Raw genomic sequence first — 26,266 nt, 5'->3', positions numbered from 1 at the left:
CGGTTGCTCGTCCATGAAAACTACCGTGTGCAAATTTTCATTCCAATCCGATGTTAAATAACGACGATATTGCAAAAATATTGAAAGGTTTATATGGACGACCCACTTTGCCGGCCCCTTACACTGAATTTAATGCCTGAAATTTATTGCTCATCTCTCAAAACTCTCGTGTACCAATTTTCGTCAGAATCCGATGTATAATAACGACAATATCGCATCAACAGTGAATAGTTAATATGGACGACCCCTTTGGCCGACCCCTGATTTTAGTTTGGATAAGTGAAATCAGTTGTTTGTAACTCATATGTGCAAATTTTCACCCCAATCCGATGTATAAAAACGTCAATATCACTAAGATACTGAAAATTTAATATGGACGACCCCTTCTGCCGGCCTCTTTCACTGAATATGATACCTTAAATCGATTGCACGTCACCCAAAACTATCGTGTACCAATTTTCATCTGAATACGATGTTTAATAACGTCAATATCGCAAAAACAGCGAACAGTTAATATGGACGACCCCTTTGGCCGATCCCTTACACAAAATTTGACACCTGAAATCGATTGCTCGTCTTTCAAAACACTCATGTGCAAATTTTCAACACGATCCGACGAAAAGTAACGTCAATATCGCGAAAACAATATTTGTCTTCTATGGACGACCCCCTTCAGAAAAGGTCATCCGAAAATCTAAAAACATTTTTCATCCTTCCTGGTCCTAATGAGCATCCATGCCAAATTTCAGCTCTCTAGCCCTTAAGACGGCTGAGTCTATGGAGGACAAACAAACAAACAAACAAACAAACAAACAAACAAACAAACATACAGAAATTGCTTTTTATATATATATAGATTTATTTATTTATTATTATGACACCTTCGACTATGTCGCACAGATGTGTACTCATTAACTCATCCTTAATAAAAGCAACACTTACTTAAATTAAAGTCGAAAAGGTGGTAAACGTTAATAAAATGCCGACAAGAATTCTCCAGAGGGTTATTTAAGCCATATTGTGTACGATGAGTTGGGAGTCTTAGTAAATAGTAATTGCGTAATGTTCTAGACGGCGCACTGATCTGCAATTTTTCGACCAACTCTATGCTATCTATGTTGCTCGTCAGAAGATCATAAATAAACAAACGTTCTAGAAGAATTCTTCTTTCAGCGAGAGTCGACAGTCCAATAAGCCTGCACCGCTGCACGTATGGCGGTAGGTTGACTGGATCATTCCAACGTAGCGTTCGAAGTGCGTAACGTAAAAAGCATTTCTGGATCCGCTCGATGCGGTTAGCATGGACGACATGGTAAGGGGCCCAGACTTGAACACAGTGTTCTAACACGGTCCGGACAAAAGAGTAGAACAGCGTTTTCAAATAATAGATATCCGTAAAATCTTTCGTATTGCGACGTATCAATCCTAGTGTAGCAAACGCCTTTGCTGTGATTGCTCCAATGTGCGTTGTGTACTTCAGCTTAGAGTCAAAAACGACTCCTAGATCCTTTATCTCGCTCTTCCGTTGAAGCGTAGTTTGACCCATTCTATATTCGAATAAGATTGGATTTCGTGCTCTAGTAAATGATACAGTACTGCATTTCCCTGCATTTGCCTGCATTCCATTTGTGTTGCACCATTTCAACAAAGTGTCGATATCATTTTGCAGTACGCAAGAGTCTAACGGACAAGTTATCGTTCTGAAATTTTTCAGGTCGTCAGCGTATAGCAATTTCAATGAGTGTATTAGAGAGCATAAGTCGTTTATTAAGAGAACAAACAATAAGGAGCCGAGATAAATTCCTTGTGGCACACCTGAGAATATTGGAAAAGCTTCGGACACAACGGTACATATTTGAACGTAACCTGTTCTATTCACTAAATACGAACTTATCCATTTTGTGAGCCAACTAGGTAGAACCATCTTTTTCAGTTTCTCTACTATTCATGTGGTACTCTATCGAACGCTTTTGTGAAATCGAAGGCGGAATATCATCTGGACCTGCTCTTTTGGATGCATCGATGGAACGTGATTTCATGTAGACCTTCGTTTTCCGAGGCTTTGAAAGTTACATATTGGCTGACAAAGAGAATCGATTGCCCAATTCCCTTGAGTGAACTTTATGTACTCATGAATGAACTTGAAAGTTGCAAAAGTGATTAAGTCACATAAAGGGCACAAAAGTGCTCAATACGGGATTTACTAAGTCAAAAAAAGTGCATTGAGGTGCTTTCTTCCTGGTTGGCTGGCTGTCTGATTAGGCGGGTGCGCCCAACATCGAGTTTAGGTTTCAGTTAGAACAACTTTAAGGCGTGGTCTTGTGGTAGCGTGTTCGATTGTCACCACGAAGGACAGTTCTCCATCCCCAGGTCGGGCAAATTTTTTTTCAATAAGTAATACTTGACCTTTCTGATGCGATATATGTAGGAAATGTAGGAAAAAAAAAGTTGAGCAGCAAATTGAACAAATCTCGGCAAACCGCAATTTGTCGAGTTTGGAATGTACTGAACGTAGTAAATAATCAAGAGAGGGTGTTATGAACCAATGTCAAGAGTGTAATTGAGATAGAGAGAGAATTTTTTGCTCATTTTACGATTTTTTAGAAGCTGAATTAAAAGGGCGCAGGAAGCTAAATAGAAGGTCATTAAGACTTGTTTTGGAACTTGGAAGCATCAGAAAGAACTTAAATTTTGAGATGCAATTTTATCATGTTGCGAGAGAGCGTGTAAGTGAGTGAGATAGTAATACACTGGCGACGATTTGTGTTTGTTTTTGTCGGGTTGAGTGCGTCACTTAACGAGGGGAGAAAACAAATATTGTATTAGAGCTATGTTGTTATCTGAAGAGTTAATCAACAATTTTATTTATGTCATAAATACTTATTTTCACATTGTTTTGAATGGAGAAAATGTTTGCCAAACTGATTTGCTGATTTTTGACAGTTTCGAAAATATGAAAACAACATAGGAAATTGCATGTCATCTAATAAATGGAGCTTGACAAAAAACAAAAACTTGAAAAATAAGGTAACTAATGAAATATTTTTAAATTACAATATCTTGGCCCATCAAATTTTATGGATTGATATCTGCCATGAGTTCTTAAAATGAATCGTATTTCTTTTACATTCTTGATGAACGGAATAGTAAATGTTATATTTCATTCCAAATAACGTAGAATTTTCCCCGATTTTCCGGTGACACGATGAAATCCCAAAGTTTTTCCCGGTATTCCCGGTTTATCCCCGATTCGCTAGCAACCCTGTATTTATAGAAATGAGTGATCAAAGAAAATCTTGTGAACTTTGGATATAGCAATTAAATCATATTAAATCTGGAAAACTTTTTTTTGTTTCAAAACTTTACTGAAAAAAAAGCGAGACATTTCGAGTAAAAAGCGGGACGGCGGGACATTTTGAAAAAAGCGGAACCCCAGGCGGGTTTTACCCGACCTTGAAGTGTCCGTTTTACCCGTCATACCAAAAAAAAAATCAAAATGTTTGTTGCTTAAGCCCATCGACTAAAATTCGCTGGTTTTTCTTCAGATGGTCAATGAGAAGCCGCATAAAAATTCCACCGTTGAAAACGGTTGAAGTTTCCAAAAAATTGGCGAGTTATGTGCTGTTGACTGTCTTACGCTAAAAACTGATATCGGATGGTTAGAAAACTGGTGCCTCTTCAATGGAATGACGGTAAACGTAGAAAAGTGTAAGATATTCAACTTTACTCGTGCACGCAATGCTGTGAATTTCGACTATCAACTCTCTGGATCTGCTTTGGAGAATGTGAAATCTATCCTCGACCTTGGTGTGAAAATCGATAACGAAGGGATTTGCTGCTCTGGGATTTTTGCGTCGTAACATCAAAGACTTCGACGATGTTTATGCGCTCAAAGCATGTTACTGCTTCTCTGTTCGTAGCATTATGGAATACGCCGCCCCCACAATCTTTTCAATTTTGATATGTGCAAGCGTAGATTTAAATTAGTGTTAAGCAGTTTTCCTTAGTTTTAATTAATAGTCATTACGGTTATCAAACCAAAGACGAACTCAAATAAAGAAAAAGAGATTTGCTAAATGATTTCGGATCCACTATTAGAAAAGAAAATAAGTTATTAGTTTATCGAATTTTCGAAGATTATGGCAAGCATTAGGGAAACATGAGATATCAAAGGCAGAAAGTACATAAGCCGTTAATATCATGACTTTCTGTCGAGCTACATGCGTTTATTTTTACGCGTTACTCATTAAATGCGAAGCCTTAAGCAGAAATTGTTACCGGATAATTTCGGAACAATATTTGTTTTGGTTCTCCTTTTGCTTTGAGCAATTTGCAATTGATGATTGCCGAACAATAGTCCTATTTGCCGTTAATAGTATTCGTGTCATAATTCAGGAAATGTCACTAATACTTTTCAATTTTGGGAACATTAATCTCAAAACAGACCGTGTTATCCGGCTGGCTGTCCAGTTTTTGCACTGAAATTTGTACCGAGAGTTTTCGAGGTTAATGGGTCCCGACTCATCTGTACACGCTCAGCAAGTGTGCGTAAGAAATGTCAAAAACAACTCTATATGATGGTGATGGTGATGACAGTATAAATGCTTACATCATAAACACGGTTAAGTCGAACTACTCAAATCAGGTTCATGGTAACACAGCAGTGGTGCCAGATATTCTGCTGAGTGGTTAGTCAGAATATCACACATAATTGAGAACATTAATAAGTGAGGATATCACTTCAGTGTAGTAATGTAATTAGCTATCGCGTATGTTATAAATAGTTATTCAAGGACTTGTCGATCGAAACGAAGATTAACTCTATTCCACCACTGAAACCTGCGTTGTAACTAATGTTGTCAACAGGTCATGCGAGTAGAGCTGTTCAAAAAAATATTCTTCTGGAGGTGTATCGGAGTGCTTTAATTCTCCATTTGATTTTTTAATGGGATTATATAAAAATGGAGGCGCCTTCTTTGTAACACCATCACGTATAAACGGACGGTCGGAATTCAGTGAAATTTGGCATCCAAGGGTTTCTCGGGTCAGAGATGGTTTGTATAATTCGAAAATCTCACTTTTTACGAAAGGGGGGATCTCAAACAAAATCAACTTGAAATGGGACACAACTCAAATAATTTTATGACGATTTTCATGATGATTAATTCACGAGCACGAAGATGTTATAGAAGTTAAGATGAAGTTAAACATTTTCCAATGATTCATTGAGTAAAAGGTAAAACGAAGTTTACCGGGTTAGCTAGAGGGATTAGGTATATATTTTTTATCCTAGAAAATCACATAAGGAGCAGTAAGAGATCTATAACACTAGTTGTCATGTTTTTCGTTACTGTATGTATGCATGTTGGTAATCCACCATGGGTGCACGGATTCACCGCAGTTTCTGCCTAAGTATGTGCTCACATGCATTCTTAGATTATTAAGTTCGACAAATCTCCAATGCAGCGCGCATCAGGCGTTTGACGCCTGTCATCAGATTTTGTACAGTCACCTTATCCACTTTCTTCGCAGCAGAACGCCGTTTTGCTTTGAATTGCTTCTCGCTTAGAGCAAGTGCATTCGTTAGGTGCTAAAGCTATAATGACACTCCATTTTGACATCTTGACGGCGCACCGCACGGTTTCAAATCAGGTGTTATCTTGCTCCAGGCTGTTAAAAAAGCGAGCCAGGAGCTAAATTTGAATACCGACCAGCTCCTCATTTGACAGGTGCTAAAGTGTCTAGGGGATGTTTACAAAACAAAATACCAACAAACAACAACAAAACCTATCGGTGCGCCACCAGTGACAAAAATGGAAACAGGTTTATCATTTGCCGAATGAGCTGCTAAATTTAAAATAAGACCAGTAATGTGTCCCGGGTAAACACCTGGGAGAGCACCTACCGCTGTCGACGCTCTTAAGGTTCTGCATTAATATTTTCCGATTGGGCGAGGTTCTGGTATATTGGGAGAGTTCTTGTACTTGAGCACAATATGAATGTTGCAAGCGACATACCACTCTATGGTCTTTTTTCCATAATGGCACGATGCCAAATTCGGCCAAAACAGCACAGACAAGTCATGTGTATTCAGGAAAGATAGCAAAAGCTTTGAAAGACATTTTTTAACGAAAATTTCCCGTCTTTTTTCATTTCCTGCCTAATTCAACTGGTTTTACGGGTCATGATGAGACTGAAATATTTATGGCTGAATCAATGCGTATTTTTTCTGAATTTGCTATATATTTTGCTCCGTATATAATGAACTGAATTGTTCATACAAACCGTGCAATATTTTCGTGAAAATTGGGAAGATCAATGTACAATGATCAATTCCCGTGGTTTAGAGATTCTTTGTATGAATTATTGTAATTATCATTTATAATTTAGTTTTTTCAAAGTCTAGAATAAATAGCTTGTCAAATTTTTTTATAAATTTGTAATGATCAATTATAAATTTGAGAAAAATAAAACCAATCTAGCCGCCTCACCTTTTTTTTTTGGTTGCTCACCGTTCGGCGAAAAGGCAAACACTATAATTTCCCATGTAATTCTCCTGGTCCCAAAGGAAAGATATTACGTTTGGTCCCCTGATTCAATTCGGTCAAGTGTGGTGTGACAAATGGTCCCCGGTCTATGGCCTGCCATGGCTGCTAATGACGACTGACTGGACGACCTCCTACCAAGTTTATTGGGAGACGAACAGGAAAATTGGTCGGCATGGTCCAAGCAGAGAGGGCGTTTATTGCTTGTATACGCCCAATCTTAACCACCGGCGCATCACTTCCAGAAAAGGACCACCCGGATTGCTTGCCTTGCTGGTCCAGCTCCAGGAACATTCCGCCGGTCAAAGGCCAAATAATACGAGAGCGCCCCTTTCTATGTAACAACTATAAAGACGTTTGGGTCTTTCCCGGGAAGGTTCTTCATTCTTGCCTCTGAGACGTTCTAGCATGGAAAGAATGAAGAATCATGGAGAAAGAAGTTGAAATCAAATTGCATTTTTCATTTGCCCCGTCGTTGATTACCACTATTTCAACTAACTAAGTGAGGCCCATTAGTTGTTCGGAGTAATTTTGTTTTCTTCTTTCCCCAGAGAAGAAGCCGGTCTGGGATCCTAGAATGTCCTTAGAATGTTGAAAAAGTACAAGAAATATAGAAAAATACCGACAGGAATTGATTAATACATTGATTTTGATTTAAATTTCTTTTCCTTCTTTAAAGGCTCAATACAATAAAAACGATATTCAAGCAAAAAAAAAACCGTGACAGAAGCAAAAGTTCCACATTGTGTCTTCCCTCCAGAATGCTGTAGAGTCCATTCTGGTTATCTTATCTTGCCTGTTGCTTTCTTCTCGAAATCTGTCCATTCAAGATGCTTCCAAAAAAAATACCGAAATTAAATGCCAGTAGCATAATTCAATTTCGATTGCTACTCTTTTTTTGCGCAGGGATGATAACCATATGTTGCGTTGTCATTTTATGACCAGACCCATTTATAAAACGAGAGAGAAAGAAAAAAATATCCACCGAAACAGTTGTTTCCGTTTCTCGATTCCGGGAAACCGAAATCTGATATCGAAACTGAGTCGACTATCTATGGCCATTCATTCAGTTGTAATACACTTCGACTATCGAGTGGCTTTTTTCCTACCTTTTATTTACGAGCCCCGAAGGAACGATCTGCTCTAAATTTGCGATTCTGGCTAGAACTGGACCATACCAGATGGGTAAAGTCAATGATTTTTTTTTCGCCAAGACTGACTTCCAAACCAGCTTGGATTCAATTTTTAATTTTAAAAGGAATTTGAATTTATTTAGGCATAATAACACTAGTTTACAAAATTTAAAAAAAAACGGTGAAATTCATCTACTGACTTAAATTATTAATGTAAAATCGTGCGCTGAATCCGAAAATGATATTCAAAAAAACCTCACTAGAACAGTTTTTGAATAATGCTCTAAATATGAAACTTAGGAAAAAATAAAAAAGTACTTCTTTTTATATTCAAATATCTCGTTTTGCATATTAAAGGTGAATAAATTTGCTATCGATCATCTGAATCATTTGTTCGTATGATCAACAGAATTGTTGGTATTAATTAAGTTGTGATAGAAAAAATAATAAAAATGCATTTTTTTTGATAAATTTTTGTTTTAACGACAGTTTTAGACTTGATTGTAACATTTAAAAAAATCTGATTTTCTATAGACCGTTTTAAGTTTAAACAAATATTTCCAGTGGCTGTTTATCAAAATCGGTTGAAAATTGAAGAAGTTGTGGTTATTTTACTAAAACAGTAATAATTGCATTTTTGAATAATTTAACGAATTGCAGTGAACAAATCTTAGTATTGAATGAACTAAACATGATAAATCTCACTCGCTCCAAGCTAAAATTGATCATTAATTTTCCGGAAGGTCAAATGCCAAGTTTCAATAAGATCTGACCATAGGGAAGGTTTGCTTGAGTCTCCAGCGTAAATGGAATTTTAAGGTAGTTTACACGAGAGTAGCAACGAATAATGGTTTTTCATTAATAACTTCGTAGACTGATTGCTTTTGATTGAATATTTTTCATAAAGCCTTAACAAGACAAATATTTTAGCCAAAGACTGCAACACGATTAAACTTAAAACAAAAAAGTTATTGCGGTTCTAAAATTGTATTTTGGCCGCAAATTGTCGTCTAACACGTAATGAGTACATTTTACGCATTGCGCTTAAAAAGTTACCGAGTCTAAAACTGTCGGTAAACCAAAATTTTTCTTTTTAAAATGCATTTTTAATTATTATTTTCTATCACAACTTCCTTAATATCAACAATACTGTTGATCATACGTAAAAATGAAGTTCAGATGATCGATAGCAAATTTATTCACCTTTAATGTAGAAAAAAGAGATTTCAAATTAATGTTATACAGTTCAAGATATTTCATGTTTGGAGCATTCTTTAAAACTGTTCTACAGGGTTTTTTTTTAATTTTATTTTCAGATTCAGCACCCGATTTCACATTAAAAGAAGAATTCTGATCCGGTCTTGCGAAAAATCATCCCAAGGGAGGGGTTTTTGAAATTTCGACATGTACACTGCCGGCCAAAAGTTTGGGATCACCCGCTCAAAAACATGCAAATTTTGATCGTTCATATCTCAGCCGTCTTAGGACATATTGCAAATCTTCTAATCTCATTCGAAAGATGATGAGCAATAGCTATTTCGGAGGTATTTTGCCCTTAAATAATGTTTTAGTTTTGCACCTAAAACTTAACCTAAAGTAAGAACATTTTCAAAAAATCGCACTCAATAATCAAAGCCAATCATCTCGCGATAGGGTGAACCAAATTTAAAAATTTTAGTTGCATTAGAATCCTTATTCTATACTTCTCAAAACACAATCAAAAAATTGTGTGCAAAAATTTAAGAATGTACTATTAATTAATAAAATAGACACTTAAGTTATCGTCCAAAAGTTTGGGATCACCCCTAGTATGGTGTATCGGCCAAAAGTTTGGGACCATTCTTTCAAAAACATGCAAACTTTTCTCATTCATATCTTTCTCAACTAACATCGTATTGCAGATCTGAAGGGTGCATTTGAAAGCTTAGGAATTGTTGTTTATTCATAAATTCATTAAAAAATTATATTTTAAATCCATAACCACAAAAAAATCACATTCATAAGTGTGAATTTTCAAAAAAAAACAATTAATTTCAAGTTAATTTTTTATGGTTATCACTTTAAAATATAATTTTTGTATGAATTTATGAAAAAAACAACAATTCCTAAGCTTTCAAATGCACCCTTCAGATCTGCAATACGATGTTTGATGAGAAAGATATGAATGAGATAAATTTGCATGTTTTTGGCCAATACACCATACTGAGGGGTGATCTCAAACTTTTGGACGGTAACTTCAGTGTCTATTTTATTAATTAAAAGTACATTCTTTAATTTTTGCACAAAATTTTTTGATTGTGTTTAGAGAAGTATAGAATAAGGATTCTAATGCAACTCAAATTTTGAAATTTGGTTCACCCTATCGCGAGATGATTGGCTTTGATTATTGAGTGCGATTTTTTGAAAATGTTCTAACTTTAGGTTAAGTTTTAGGTGCATAACTAAATATTAATTATGGGCAAAATACCTCCAAAATAGCTATTGCTCATTATCTTTCAAATGAGATCAGAAGATTTGCAATATGTCCTAAGACGGCTGAGATATGAACGATCAAAATTTGCATGTTTTTAGCGGGTGATCCCAAACTTTTGGCCGGCAGTGTATGTATATCATAGATAGAATGTACTAACAAAAATATAAATTTAAACAAGACCATGAACTTCATCTAATTAATAAATTCAAAAAAGCGTAAACATATCAGAATTTACATCAAAATGCTAATGTTAGGGGAAAAGGAGCGGCGAAATAAACGAAGAAAGATTTGCGCATCATTATATCAAAATATGTATATCAAACCAAAAATTCTATTCAAAATCAAACAAATATCTATTAAGTTTGAACTCAAGTTCCATATCAGAGCATAAATCAGAATTAAGAAACTGAGTTTTTTTAATTACTCTGATAAGAAAAATAAGAAAAACAAACGGGAACAAGTATTAAATTCGTTTCAATTCGTTTACACTATGTTACGCATCTATGATTAAGTTCAGAAAAAGCATTGTGATTTCATTTACCTCAATGAACAGGAGAAATGTTAACTTATAAACATCTTTTTGTCAATCTGTTTACTTTCAACAAGAGTTTTTTGAGAACTGATTTAGTTTTGCAACAAACGAAAATTAATTTGTTATAAATAAAGATTTGCATATTTTTTAGATTTATAAAAGTTCAACTATTGTAAAATCCGTTTGCACTTGCCCGCTGTAACTGAATTGAAATTAAGATTGAAATGAAATAGGAGCAAAAAAAACTTTAATAACTGTTACCCTTTTCGGCACAAAAATCATCATTTTAAGGTTTTGTGTTATGTTTACATGAAAATTTTAGAAAATAATCATACCATCGTCAAAGCATAAACTGTTTTTTTTCGATCCATTCAATTTTGGAAAATCTGCTTTTCAATCGGTTGTTAATGAACAGATAAAGTCAGTTAGTCTAAACCTCGAAAAGTCTTAAAAAAGGAAAAAATAGAGAAAATAGTTGTGATTAAGTTGAATAACAAAATTTAAACATTTTTTCTCATTAAAAAAAACATTTATTTACATTCATTTGGTAACAGCTAATCCATATGAATATAATTTGCACTTTATGCTTAAAGAAGTAAAAATATAGCAATTAGCAGTATCAAAAGTCGTCAGATTCATACTATGACAATTGCTGTTTGGCATTATTTCAAGTTGTTATGTGTCATGTTTAAAGTTTAGTAAATGGCGAAAAAAAAACATTAACATGATTCTAACATAGCAAGATATTTGGGTACGAGATTTGTTTCTATGATTGTTACAAACCTTTCTGTATTGTAGTGTGAAGAAGGGAGGGACAAAGGGAGTTTCATATAAATTGCGTGGTTTAGCTTGCAAACTAATTAACCAATCCATACAAGTTTCTTGGCAATAATCGAGAATTCATCAAGCAAAAGGAAGAGAGGTTGTTTGCGTATGAATAATCCCTCATTTATGGGTGGAGTCAGAGAGAAGGAGGCAAGTCTATATTCATATTATATTTGGCACAATTCAAAAACTTATCAGACAAATAAATCGAAATGTTACGCCATTCAGATACTTAAAATGATTTTATAGTAGTACATGAGCACTTCTTGCATTGGAAAAGGGAAAGGGCTGGAAGTCCATATAATTAAAACATATATTTTAACATCATTTTATGAAGTTTAGAAAAAATAAAATAATAGTGGAGAAATGAATCCAACTTAGATGAAATTTCAGGGACTAGATAAGAGAAAATCGATGTTGAAAAACATGCGAAAAAAATTCGCCTTGTCTCCCGGTAGGACTTGAACCCACATCTTGCGCCTCTCCGGGGTACATCGATTTTCTCTTATCTAGTCTCTGAAATTTCATCTAAGTTGGATTCATTTCTCTACAAAAAAGTTTCGCTGACTGAATGTTTGAGTCAAGACCCATCTCTGGGTCGCAGTTTAAAAATAAAATAATAGTTTCAGATCTTGAAAAGCAAATTTAGAGTTCAACTTTAAGAAAATATTATTAAATCAACTTTGAAAATTTGAAACTTCAATTGCTGCTCTCTTTTTAAAGCGTTTGCTCCTAAATGATGTTTGAAATAAAACTAAATTTCAATAATTAAAAAAAAATTATATTTTGGAAGGTGTTGTAAAGCACACGGGTCAGTTAGTAGCTGTATAAAATGTTCGAAGCATTTTTTACTGACATTAAAATGTTGCTATTGATGTATTTAAAAAAAAAATGATCTTAGAAGCGCAAAGTTATTACGTTTTTACCGAGGAAGGCTAAATTGACACTCCAGGGACTATAACAGGTAAAAAATTCAGGGCAGAACCGATAAAAATAAAAAAAAATGGAAAACTTCTATAACTTTTAGTAAATATTACTCGCGGTCTTCGGGACGGTTGAACACTGATTTAAAACCTTTTTTTTTTTTCAAAATATTTGTCATGTTATGGAGTCTTACCAGAGAGTGCACTAATTTCTTTTAACCTATTTTTCAAAGTTGTTCTGAAAACAAGAGGTGATAGAAAAATAACGATTTGCACATTGATTTGGAACCAGTGGCGCCACTAAATCAAGGTTGTCGAAATCACAGAAAAATCTATAATTTCACAAAATCTTGAGCAAATTTTTATCACAGAATCTGTGTCACAGAACACAAAATTACGGAAAAACTCATAGATTTCACAGAGTTTTAAAATATTGACGGTATTTCCAAAATTATATTTTTTTTATGTCAAAATGGACTTTAGATTTCTAATTTTGAATTGGAAAATTTGTTACCAAGATCTATTCTAGTTCCTCCAATTTCCTTAAATGCTTACAAAAAACTGATGATGGAACTTCATTTAGAGAAACCATGTGACTAGAAAACAGTTTGATAAGTTTTTTTTTTATATTTTAGGAGTTTGATCTACGATTTCAATTTAAAATGTTTGTGTTAAACATGATGGCGTTTGGGAGAGGAGAGTTGGCAGCACTGCTCTGCTGTGTGGGTGAAAAGTTTTTTCTAAGCGAATATTTTTTCTGATTTTTAGGATACATGTGAGCTGTAGGTGATTTTAGAAGTGATGAGTAGACGCGGGAGACAATTCTTTTTACCAATATCCATTTCTCTTTTCTTAAAAAGTGCGAACAGGTAAGTTTTTCACTTTTTTTAATTGTTCAAATTGGAAACTCGGCGAAAATTTAGCATGCATCCTTTGAAGCCAAATTTCCCGGTAAGAATTCTGCATACACCAAAAAAAAAAAAAAAGAATTCATAAAATCGACTATTTATTCGAATCAAATGATATAAAGAACAAAAATTAAATACGTTAGTTATGATTCTTTATGAGTTTGGATTATGATAAATTTCAATATACAAATGCACTAAATAGAATAGACGAATGGTTAAAAAATAAATTTGAGAATTTCACAATAATAAGTTTATTGAACAACACCAGTTAATTCCCTCCGTGTCATTAGACGAATATTCTTTTTGCTGCGTGAGTTCTTCTACTCAGCGAAAAATTGAACATAGAGATTGTGTAGTTAGTAAAGACTGGCAAAAAAGATATTTTTCAATTGTAAAACCTAAAAAATCTTTAAATTCTAATTGGCAATTTTGATATGACATTGATTTAAAATAATGTAATTCAACATAATGTTTTAAAAGTTAAACCAGAAAATCTTATTATTATGCTTAGTATTTTTACCGTCTTTGAAAAACAGTATCTTTGCTCCCATTGAATAAACCTAAACCAGAACAAAGTGAAATCAATTATAAACATTTAATCTACCATTTAAATTAAATAAATTAAATTTAATTATTCTTAGCTTAAGTAGGACGCATAGATTCACCAGGAACTGTGATGGATCAAAGGAAGACCTCACCAGCGGATGGACGAAAACTACTGAGGCGTAAGTTGCAGTACTCATTTGGTAAGTAGTTTTTACAATTTATCAATTAACAATGCATAGATGGAAGGTTGTGAAAATGATAAATTCCCACTGACTGAGGAAAAACAGTCAGCGAAAGAAAAAGTGAAAATGATCTCTATATTGAGGAGCTTCAAAGGAAGTTCCAAAGCTTAAACTTTAATGACTCTAATGGTAATATCTTGTTCCTGAGTATTAAATTTCGGATTTTGGAAAATGTATCGGTTTAAGTCTGATACATGTTTTATAGCTTTTGATTTAACCATATCTAAACTTTTTAAAATTTTACCTGTGACACTCTATAATATTACCTGTTTTAAAATGTTTTCCAATTTTGAACGATTGGATGATTTGAATTTCAATTTCATAAATTAGGGAGACTTCATTATACTTATCTAACAAAATATTTTGATTGGACACTTGATTATTGTCCCTAGCAACTGTTTGAGATTTTGCATATTTACGGTAGCTTTTTTTTAACTATTTGTTTATGTAGAAGATAATAATAATAAACTCAGATTGGTTTTTAGTTTTTTTAGGCTGAATAATTTTCGCATGGTGACCGTGAATAATTAACCAAAGAATGCATCGACAACCGTTCATTCGATAAATAATTAATCAACTTTAAAAAAAAAGACATTCGTTTCTAAGAGCTTTAAGGCATATTACGTAGATTCTACTAATGAAATTTTTACAAGTTTTTAGTTGAATACAGCATACAAAAATACAAATTATACATGCTTCCAAGCAAAAACTTTATCAATTTTGATTGGTTTCTCATATTGAATTTTACTCATTTGAAAATATTCAAATATTAGTTTTTCATGAAAGTACTTGGTATAAATTTGAATTTTATTTCGATTGGCGTTATCTAAACTCTATATTATAGCTTAAGATTTCTGTATCAAAGCCTCAAGGGAATCAATAACATAATAATTAACAAATAAAAAATTAATGCATGAATAAATCTTTAAATTTAATAATACTTGTTGAATTGTTTTTAAAATAAATAGGAAGGTTTGAACATTGTTAATTTGTCTTCAGGGTTAGCAAATTTTGTTTGTTCCTTATTTTGTATGATTTTTTTTTATAAATCAGGGACATTGCAACATAAAGTAAATTAAAACATTTGGAAACGTTTATATCTGAAATTTTTAAGAATATGGAAATCTAGGGTTAACGTGTGCTTGAAGATCGAATTTTAAGATTTGAAATTTCAATAATTTTACAAATTTGATTGTCAAGACTTCCAAAAAAAACATCAAACAGGAAAACAATAATTTAAAAAATTAAGTGTTCAAAATTTATAGATAACAAATAGGTAGGTTATTTAACAATGTTGAAAACTGGATTATCGAAAATATGATCATTTGGGTATCGGAAAACAAAAAAAAATTGATGTTTTTCTTAGGTTAATAAACATTTTTTTAAAAGAATTATCGTAAAATTGAATAAATTTGTAGTACTTTGAAAGCTTTCATAGTAGATATTTAATAATAACCAGTTGAATTTTATTTCGTTTGAAAATTATTAAACATTCATAATACATGTAACATAAGAGAATTTATAGATAACTAGCTGATCCCATACGAACTCCGTTTCGCTTTCAACTTGGAATATGTCATGAACAGTTGTATGAAAGCCAATTGCCAAGCATTTTCCAGATGCACTTCTGAATTCATTGTTAAGTAATAATTGCAAAAATATTGGTCGATCACTTTGTCTGTCGTCTGCTACTAAATTTGAAATCAGAAATCCTTTGACCGTGCCAAAAAACCACGTGTATAAATTTCGACTCGATCATTGCATAACAACGCAATAATTGCCAAAAAGCTAAACCCCTTTCGGGGGCTCTTATACAATCTTTGATGACTGAAATCGATTGCCCTTCCCTCAAAACTCCCGTGTGCAAATTTTCAAAGCAATCCATTGTATAATAACGTCGATATTGCTAAAAACAGTGAAAATTCAATTTATATGGACGAACCCTTTCGTCGACCCCTGGCAAAACATTTGACATCTGAAATAGGTTGCTCGTGCCTGAAAACTACCGTGTGCAAATTTTCATCTGAATCCGATGTAAAATAACGACGATATTGCAAAAACATTGAAAGGTTTATATGGACGACCCCCTTTGCCGGCCCCTTACACTGAATTTAATACCTGAAATCCATTGCTCATCTCTCAAAACTCTCGTGTACAAATTTTCGTCTGAATCCGATGTAAAATAACGACAATATCGCATCAACAGTGAATTGTTAGTATGGACGACCCCTTTGGCCGACCTCTGATTTTAGTTTGGATAAGTGAAATCAGTTGTTTGTCCCTAATAACTCCTATGTGCAAATTTTCACTTCAATCCGATGTACAAAAACGTCAATATCACTAAGATACTGAAAATTTAATATGGACGACCCCTTCTGCCGGCCCCTTACACTGAATTTGATACCTCAAATCGATTGCACGTCACTCAAAACTATCGTGTACCAATTTTCATCTGAATACGATGTATAATAACATCAATATCGCAAAAACAGCGAACAGTTAATATGGACGACCCCTTTGGCTGAACCTTACACAAAATACACCTGGAATCGATTGCTCGTCTTTCAAAACACTCATGTGCAAATTTTCAACGCGATCCGACGAAAAGTAACGTCAATATCGCGAAAACAATATTTGTGTTCTATGGACGACCCCCTTCAGAAGGGGTCATCCGAAAATCTAAAAACATTTTTCATCCTTCCTGGTCCTAATGAACATCCATGCCAAATTTCAGCTCTCTAGCCCTTAAGGGGGCTGAGTCTATAGAGGACAAACAAGCAAACAAACAAACAAACATACAGAAATTGCTTTTTATATATATACCTAGATAAGCTTTAGAAAATTGATTCTTTAACATGTTGTCATTTTTTAAATATTTTGGTCAATTTTGTGATTATATTTTTACTTTTTTGTTGTTATTTTTCCTTTTTTTAAATTTCAGTTTTATTAATTTTTTTGTACTATGAATAACCAAATTTTTGGTTGATTTGTTTTCTCCGAGCAATCGCGAATTCAAACTGGTGCATATAGTTGAATTTCTTTGATGAGTTTCCAAATACGATCTTATTCTGTTGTCACAACCTACATAACAAATTAAAAAATAAAAAGGAACAATAAAGAGAATAACTTCATCCATAAACAAAACTTTTATAATTTAAACATTATCTTATAAAAATGTTTCGAAGTTTGATCGAAGTATCTTCAATCTATAGGATCGTTTTGAAAACACAATAGTGTATTAGGAACAAGAATTAGGAATACAAGTTAGCTAAAAGAAAATTTAAACACATTTTTTACATTACTTTTAAACTTTTTTTAGTGCCTCAAAGATAGAAATAAGAGTTTCCTTAAGAAAAATCTGGGAGCATAGAAGGTGTAGGAAAACTCGATCGCACCATCCACCAAAATGGATCCTGATCTATAACCTTTCCCCTACTAACACAATCTTTTCCTTGGATATTTAATTATAGATTCGCAGACGTATAGACGGTTTTTATAGTTGGAGATTTTGACGTACCTTTGTTTCTGAATTTTTCAAAACTAATCTTTGGAATATAAAGGGACAAAAGGTTGTTAATTGATCCTATGAAGTATCCTACTAATAATCCTTCCTTTATTCCTCATTAACTACTAGGACGTGGCCGGCGCCGTTATTGATCATTTTCAAAGGGAGAGTATGAGTTTTGTGCATTGTGAATGAACTGCTAGTCCCAAGCACCATTCTTTTGGCCCTTGCACAAAGCTGATGGCCTCGATCGATCACGGAGTAGCAACCATTGGCGAAGTAGAACTTGTTCTGCTTAGCCACGCCAGCGATCATGGATTTTGAAGTGCGTAAGTTGGACACAGTCTAATCAAATATGTTATCTGAAGCTTTAAATGAATGGTCATATCTAAGCACTTCAAGTTCAATGATTTAAGGTGGATATGAGCAGTCAACTAAGCTAAGCTAAGATAAGCTAACATGATGGCGCTGGATCCGTTTGTTAAACTCTTAAGTTCGACATATTAAATAATTCAGAGACCAGAACCAAGGATTTTGTCGTTCAAACCTGTAAATGGCGAATATGACGCTTTTTCAAAAACATTTGATCGATTTTATGGACGAATAAATCATAAGTTTTCGCTATAGGGAAAAACTTTCAATAGGTTATTATGCAAATTATGCACGATTTATGTTAAAAAAATCGCATGAAATGCCCGAAGAAGTAAAAGATCTAAACTGGCGACTAAAAGCTTTAAAATCGCAAAACTAGAGAAAAAAGTTTAGCAACTATAGCTCAACGATAACCACGAAAGTAAGAGATTTTTAAAGCACTTTTAGAAGGTTGGCTCAAAATCGCTTAAAGCAAGAGTGTTTCTGAATGCATGGTTATCATTAGAACATCGAGTTAACACCTGATTAGATGAAGAAAACACCTTTTAAATGCAATTAGCTTCAATTATTATTAACTACCAGAAGATTCCTCCGGCAATATTTATGATTGTTAATTGAGAATTTATTTAACACTCAAACGAAACCCAATGCAGAATTCCTATCCAAAGGTACGCACTTCAAGTTAACTGAAACTGACTGCTGCAAACATATGATGATCAACAAACAACACAGTTTTAGTTGCATTGCCTGGGTCGGCGTAAGGTATGATTGAAGCATTTAGGTGAACATTGCCGGTAAGCAAATGTTTGTGTCTAAGAAACACAAGCATTTATGACCTGAGAAACAAATTAAACAAAGTATAATGATAATTTATTGGTTCCATTAATTTAACCCTGTTTTAAATTTAAAACAATTGAAGATTTTTTGATACAGACAGTCAACAGATGACAATGGGAATTTTATTTGAAAAAATGCAAACTCAACTTTTATTAAAAAATTAAAAATTATCAAAAATCTAGAAATATATCAGTCAAAATTTTTTGAAGCCAGATTACCTATAGTCAAGTGCCATCTCCTCGTTAGGAAAACAGTTTAAAAGAATTTTCAAAAACAAGTTCTCTTGTGCAAAAACATAGTTAATATACAGTTGCTAATTTGAAAAGCACGCCAGTAATGTTCTCCGCGTTTGCAGCTCTAGACAAAATATGAATGGTTCCAAACCATTTAGCGTGGTCGGTTTCCCTTCTGGTTGCTCTGTGTGCTCTTAATAAAAGCAAATTGAAGAACTAGCACAACACTTATCACGTTTTGCTGCTCCGACCACGCGTTTCCGCATTTCCAACAAAGTTTATGCTCCAGCTCCCTTCTAGTGGCTTGAATTTAAAGTTTTTCCTCCTACTTACTACCTACTTGTCTATGCGATCACGTTTTTGATGTAACCTAAAGAAATATGAATGTTTTTTTTCATTAAAATATGTTTTTAATAAATACACTACAAATTTGTATTTCTTTAGCCAAATATTAAAGCAACAAAAATGTATTTTTTTCCAATGCAGATTTGACTCCAATAGAGCGTTTAACTTAATGAGTTGTTCAGCGAAGCAAAAATTATCATTTTAATATAGATGCTAAAATTATAATATAATTTTTTTTAAAATCAAATCTGAAGTCTTGAGACAAAAATAGAACAATAGTTTTTATTTTTTCAATTTTCATGTTTAATCGTACTATAATTATTTACTTCGCAAAAAATAATGAGGAGATCTAAAGCTTGAAGATTTCAGAATTCTGCATCGATTTCTAAAAGTAATGAATCTAACTCTTGGACCATTTAAAATAAGGTTGCCTGATTGCCCGGTTTTATCCGGGTTTGACAAGATATTTAATGCAAAATCTGGGAACAGTTCGACCCGGCCGGTTGCCCGGATTTTATTGTAAATGCCCGGATTTTGCCCGGATTTATTCACTTTATTTGGCAAATCAAACAAAAAAAAACAAATTGTGTTGTAAAAACTTTTTATTCATGCCTCCAAAAAGATATTGTTTGAGAAAGTTTAGTAAATATCATCATTATAGGTTTTTTGGAAGTCTAAAATTCGATTTCAAATCTGTCGATAAATTTTGAGGAAATTTTTTTTTTTTCTATTTTATTTTCTTGATTTTAACTGAATGATTTCTGGGTTTTTACCAAATTTGCGCGGATATTACCCGAAGTTGTCCGGCCCGGGTACGTGCTGCAAAAATTCTGGCAACCTTAATATAAAAGATCAATCTGAAACACGATTTAAAAACTTTAATGCTCACTTTTTTATAATGAGTATTGAGAAAAGTACTTATAAACAAGTTAAATCAACTGAAACTCATAAAAATTAAATATGAAAAAATCACTTTTACGTCTTCTTGAAAATAAATTTTACAAATAGGCATAATTGAAGATTTTTGATAACACTTATACGTACCAAATTTTATAGATTTTAACGTCATTAATTTGAGGGTAATTCTGAATTTTGCCGATGCAAAATTTTACAGATAAATGTAGTGAATAAAAATATAAGGTAATTGAATAAAATGAACATAATTGATGTTTTACATTTTTTAAGAACTTGAAAGAGTTTTTTTTGGAGATACTCATCGGGAGTCCCTATGACGAACGCTCCTTATATTGCCATTTTAGTCTTTAAACAGAACAGAAACATTCTGTTCTGTTTTAAGACTAAAATGGCAATATTTTCGAAGAAGATGATACCGGAAGAAAGGCAAAAAGCGAATAATTACAGGGTTTAAACGATCAAATATAAAAAATCGTGCCCCCCACACACACTTCATTTCATCTGAACTAAGTAACACTTCAGGTTTGAAGGTTGCCCATAATCATTACCACTTGAGCTTCGCATATTTTTCGTATCAGGGAAAGAAAATGAAAGCACAAGAGCCAGACGACGACGTCGAAGATGGTGTGCAAAACTGGAAATCTCACTGCCAGAAAAAATAATTATAAAAAGCTTTAGGCACCAGGCGGAGTTGAACTTTTTTGAACGATATTTACATGAGAGAAGATGTTCAGCAAAATTTGAATTAAAATTAGATGAGTTCTTAAAAAACAGCCGCTTTGATAATCACATGTAAAAGTAATTTTCAGCTTCGATTCCCGTGTTCTTTTTCTCATTAGCAGCGTAAATTAACAATTCTTATGTTTACTTACTAAGCCGTGAACTATGAGGTTTAATTGAATAATCATACCTGAAACGAGAAACAAAAATGATGAAATTAGTTAGGAATTTTGATTGAGTATTGAGTACATTAATAAGTAAAACTATGCTAAGTTTGTTCGTTGCCCTGGTCAATTTCGAATGAGTTCACGCTCCACATTCATACACACAATTCAAAGCTCATTCATTCCTTTGAACCCTTCAGCCAGAAACATCAACACATCGTGTCCGAATCATTGTCTGGAAACAAAATTCACAGAAAAACGATTTTAGGAGCGCGTCCAAACAAATGAACTGCTAATTGATACTAGGGCAAGAGTTGAAAAGCCAAAAAAAATAAGCTCAACCAAATGGAAGGAAAACAGCAACACCGGAAAACGTGAAGAGAAACGCCAGTTGATTGGTCTGGTCAGTGAGCTTATTTATTTTTCGTTTAATGTTAGGTTGAGCCTATGAAGCCTCTATGAAAAAAAAAAGAAAAATAGGAAAGAAAACCGAAAAAAACCTTAACGTAAAAGATTCGCACACCGCGGTAAGAAAAACATTTATTATTTACCGGCTTTGCCGCCAGTCTGTTTCCAGATTTTTTGACTGGCTGAAAAGTTGTTTAGACTCCACTTTTGTTGAGACTTATATCCAAAATTGATCCACTTATGGGCGCTCTTAAGCCTTTGGGTTCAGAGGGAGAACTTGGCCAACTTCAGAAAGCTAATGATTCCTCTTGAAAGAAGATGTTTCCTTGATGTTTGAGCTAAATGGAACAAAATCGTCATAACCAGCTTTAACTCCCTGGAAAAAATTACATGATAAGGCGCACACACATTCTTGAATCTATTGTTTTGATTCATGAAAATCAGTGAAGCAGAGATATTTCGAGAAATACACAGCGGTTCACCGACGGGACTTGAACGTGCAATTTTCTATTCAATATAACGGCGCGTTAGCCAATCACACCACGGAGAACGTGACGAAACATGCGTACAAGTCGAGCTTCATCAGTCGACTGCTGGATGTGCGCGCTCGGCCAAAATCCCGAGCCGATGGGTGATCAGAGATGCCAAATGTTCTTCAAAAAAGTCTAGAAGATTTTGAAAAAAAGTCTGGAAGAATAGTCAAAAGTCAGGAAACATTAAAAAAAATGTCTTACGTAAGTCCAAAAAGTCTGGAGGATCTGGACAAAATCTGAACGGTTGACATCACTAGCGGCGATAGAGAAACAAAAAGAGAGATCAATAGAGGGCAAAGAACACAGATGCGAGATGGCGGGCAGAGATGCTCATGTGTCTGATTTTTTAGGATTTTCCTTAATTTTCGAGGCTCAGCCTACCAACCTGATAAGCCATTGAATTTCCCAGATTTTTTAAAATATGCCTGATTTTGCCTGATTTTTGCGAATGTGATGAAAAATGGGTAGTAAGGAACTGGATAAGGTACCATTGCTTAAGTTAAAAAGTGAAAATGTGGCTAAATCAAAGCAATCGAAAGATTCCATTTAATTCTTATTTAAAAAAGGGAATTAAAGGGAATCTTTTGATTGCTATGATTCAGTAGAATTATTCAACCAAGTAGGCTCACTACACTAATTAGAGTGAAAATGTGAAGTTATGATCTAAAAAAGGTCATCACTTTGAGCGAAATTTCCGTTACTCTAACGTAGCCTGATTTTGCCTGATTTTTATTTTACCAGTTCCTTGATTTTTGAATAAAAATGTTGGCAACCCTGTTTGCAACCATTCGCAACAATTCGCACAACTTTCTCTCTGTGAGCACTGATTTCTCTCATTTCAATTCAAATTTTAATATTTTCTCGCACAATTGGACACAATCAGGGTTGCCAACATTTTTTTTACAAAAATCAGGGAACTGGCGAAATAAAAATCAGGCCAAATCAGGCAACGTTAAAGTAACGGAAATTTGGCTCAAAGTTATGACCTTTTTTTTGGTCATCGCTCCACATTTTCACACTAACATGTGTTGTGAGCCTACTTGGTTGAATAATTTTACTGCATCAAGCAATCAAAAGATTCCATTTAGATCCCTTTTTTATATGAATCAACGGGAATCTTTCGATTGCTTTGATTCAGCTACATTTTCTCTTTTTCACTTCAGTCATGGTACCTACTCCAGTTCCTTACTACCCATCTTTCATGAGATTCACAAAAATCAGGCATATTTTCAAAAATCAGGGAAATTCAATGGCTTATCAGGTTGTCAGGCAGAGCCTCGAAAAATCAGGCAATTCCTGAAAAATCAGGCACATTGGCATCTCTGGACACAATATACCACAATGAGCCGTTGTAACTTTTCCGAAAAATCTATTATATTTACGACTTATGTTCTTCACTTAATTGAATTTCATGTTAATCTTTGCAAATTTTCATGTTTCTCCTTTGGAAATTTGTTTCTTGAATTTGTTTGATACGATATGTTAGCCTTCTTGTGAAATATTTACACGCAGAAAAAAGACGGGAGGTTGGTTAAAAAAAACGTTATGTTATTTTAATTTGCCTTTTCATTTTAATTTGCCAAAACGGAAAAAGAAAAGAGTGTAAATACGCGGCAAAATTTATTAAAAAAATCATTCAAACATAACCAGTGAAAAATATCCATGATTTCGAATGCCAGCGACTATGATGGTGAGTTTGTTTCTATCTTTTATTTTATAGGGGACAGTGGGGTAACGTGGGTTGTGGGGAAAAGTGGGTCACTCTGAATATCTCAGATGTGTGTTGAGATGAAAATCTCAATCCAACTGTCATAGCCGTTGCTTTGCGTAAGCATATTTTTCTATATGTCGTTAACTTAAATACGCATCACATGCTTCTTTAATTTATCGAGCTAGATTTAAAAAAAAAAAAAATTACTTACATAATTAAACAAGCACCCGCTTATTGCATCGATGGGGAACCTAAAATTCATATCAAAAATATGCTCATATGCTTAGTTTTGTCATGTTCTTTCACGTGGAAAAGGAATTTTTGATGAAACATCTATGAGTCACACAAACGCAACCAATTTGCCAATCATAGCTTGTGGGGAATTGTGGGACACATTTTGTGAGGCATCTTGTATCACCTTTATTTTTATGTTTTTATACACATTCAAAACTTAAAATACTTTCTCCTATCTGTAAAGTTTTCTTAAGCCAAATGAAGAGTTATGAAAAATGTTTTATCCACCCTATATAAGGAATTTCGCCGTTTTAGGAATTATTGGAACATACACAACTCTCTTTTTGGTTTCCTCATCTGAAATGGCATTAAAATAACTACATGAATTATGAAATTTCAGTTTTGGGTTAACTTATAAACTTTGCTCATTATCTAGTCAATTCGGATTTGTTGGCCTACGTTTCCCCAAAAATTCTCAAAATCCAAAAAAAAAAAATTAACTTTTTTTAAACTGACAGAACTCGGAGAAATTAATTTATTAAAAAATAAAAAAATTGCCTAATGATGCCTTAAAAATGTAGAAAACCATTCCAATTTTATTTTTTTAAATCTATTATAATTAGGAAGTAATGTAGCAAAGAAAAAAAAAGTGGCCCATTACACCCCGCACTCCACGATGTATTATCAAAACATTTTATGAAACTCAATAGCAAAATCTGTCAAATTGCTTAATCATGCGGAAAAAAATTTCTTGCCAAACAGCTGCTACCTTTTTGTATTTATACTTATTAATGGGTAAAAATTATCCATTTGAATGCTTTTCCCAGCTCTGTTTTACTTTAACCCTGAAAAAAGGTGCCTGGAAACTCTTTCATTTAACTTTTAGGACCCAAAGCTAGATCTTAAATATGACAAAAATTTAAGACTTTTTATAACCCGGCTTCAATGTTTTGGATTTTTTTAAAAAATTTGGTGATTCAATCATCTTTATCATAGATCAATTTAGTGTGTTAAAATTTTAAAAGACCTTACCTGATTTTGAAAACAAAAAAAAAAATGAAATTAGCTTCAAAATTTTCATAAAATAAATGTACGATCAGGTAAAAAATTAACCATGATTGATTGTTGAGAAAATGATAGTAATTGTCATTTATTAATTATCTTAGTTTACATTTATTTTCTTCATTTTCAACTGAAGGGTTGATAGGAAAATTACGATTTGAAATGTAAAGCTTTGGTTAGGGAAAAAATTAAAGGTTTACGTTTTCAGAACACCGAAATGCAGAATTTAAAAACATAGACAAACTTATCGAAAATATTTCTAAAAATTTGAATAGTTTGACTTCAAAATTTGGTAAATGTATATAAAATTTAAAAACAATCCTATAATATTCCGTCAATTCAATTGAAAATAAAAACATGATATGAAGATTAAAAAGATAAGAAGGGAAGCATTTCGGTACTTATAATTTCAATGATTGATTTGGTAGATTTACGCGTCCCGAAGTGCTATCTTTTGAAAAATTTGGAATATCACGTTTAGTTTTGGTGATATGGAGTTTTAAAATGTGTCATTTTTAAGTGAAATCAATCATGGATAATTGAATAACTATCCAACCTACAGTTAAGAAAAATCTGATTCTGATTTTGTTTATTATACTTCATTCAATTAAAGAATAATATTTAGAAGATGATGCATGATCTTAAAAAGTAAAATTAAACTGTTTTTAAAAATTTGTAAAAAATATCATTAAGTGCAAGTATTTTTGATATTACTGTAGAAAGTTAAAAAAAATCTTGATTTCATTTAACAAATTTTTGAAACCTGAAAACGATTAGATTAATTCTTCCTAAATATCCTCAATTTGATTTGGTTTAAAATTTTATTAAAAATTCGTTAAATGAAGAAAAGTGAACACATAGAAAACTTCTACAGTTTTATTCGCAGAACTCAAAATTTCATGAAGTCTCGAGGATGGTTGATAATTGATTTTAAATTTGTATTTTAAACTGTTATGTTTTTTTTTAAATTTTTGTCAAAAAAGTGCTGAACTGTCTCAAATAATTTTAACCTATTTTTAACAGTTATTTCAATAACAAAAATTGATAGATAAATTGCATATTTAGATACAGGGCACCCAAATCAGTCAAAATTACGTTTT

The 26,266-nt window shown here is 33.2% G+C and overlaps 1 protein-coding gene across 2 annotated transcripts in view; it reads right to left on the bottom strand.

Moving 5' to 3' along the window:
* The window catches only part of LOC129751004 (uncharacterized), a 951,184-nt gene that overhangs the window by 90,300 nt on the left and 834,618 nt on the right, over positions 1 to 26,266 (bottom strand). The gene's annotated exons all lie outside the window — the stretch shown is intronic.

The sequence above is a fragment of the Uranotaenia lowii genome, chromosome 3 (genome assembly GCF_029784155.1).
Source record: "Uranotaenia lowii strain MFRU-FL chromosome 3, ASM2978415v1, whole genome shotgun sequence".
Lineage (NCBI taxonomy): Eukaryota > Metazoa > Arthropoda > Insecta > Diptera > Culicidae > Uranotaenia > Uranotaenia lowii.
The sequence above is the reverse complement of the archived record's forward strand: the minus strand, read 5'-3'. Positions and strand labels throughout refer to the sequence as shown.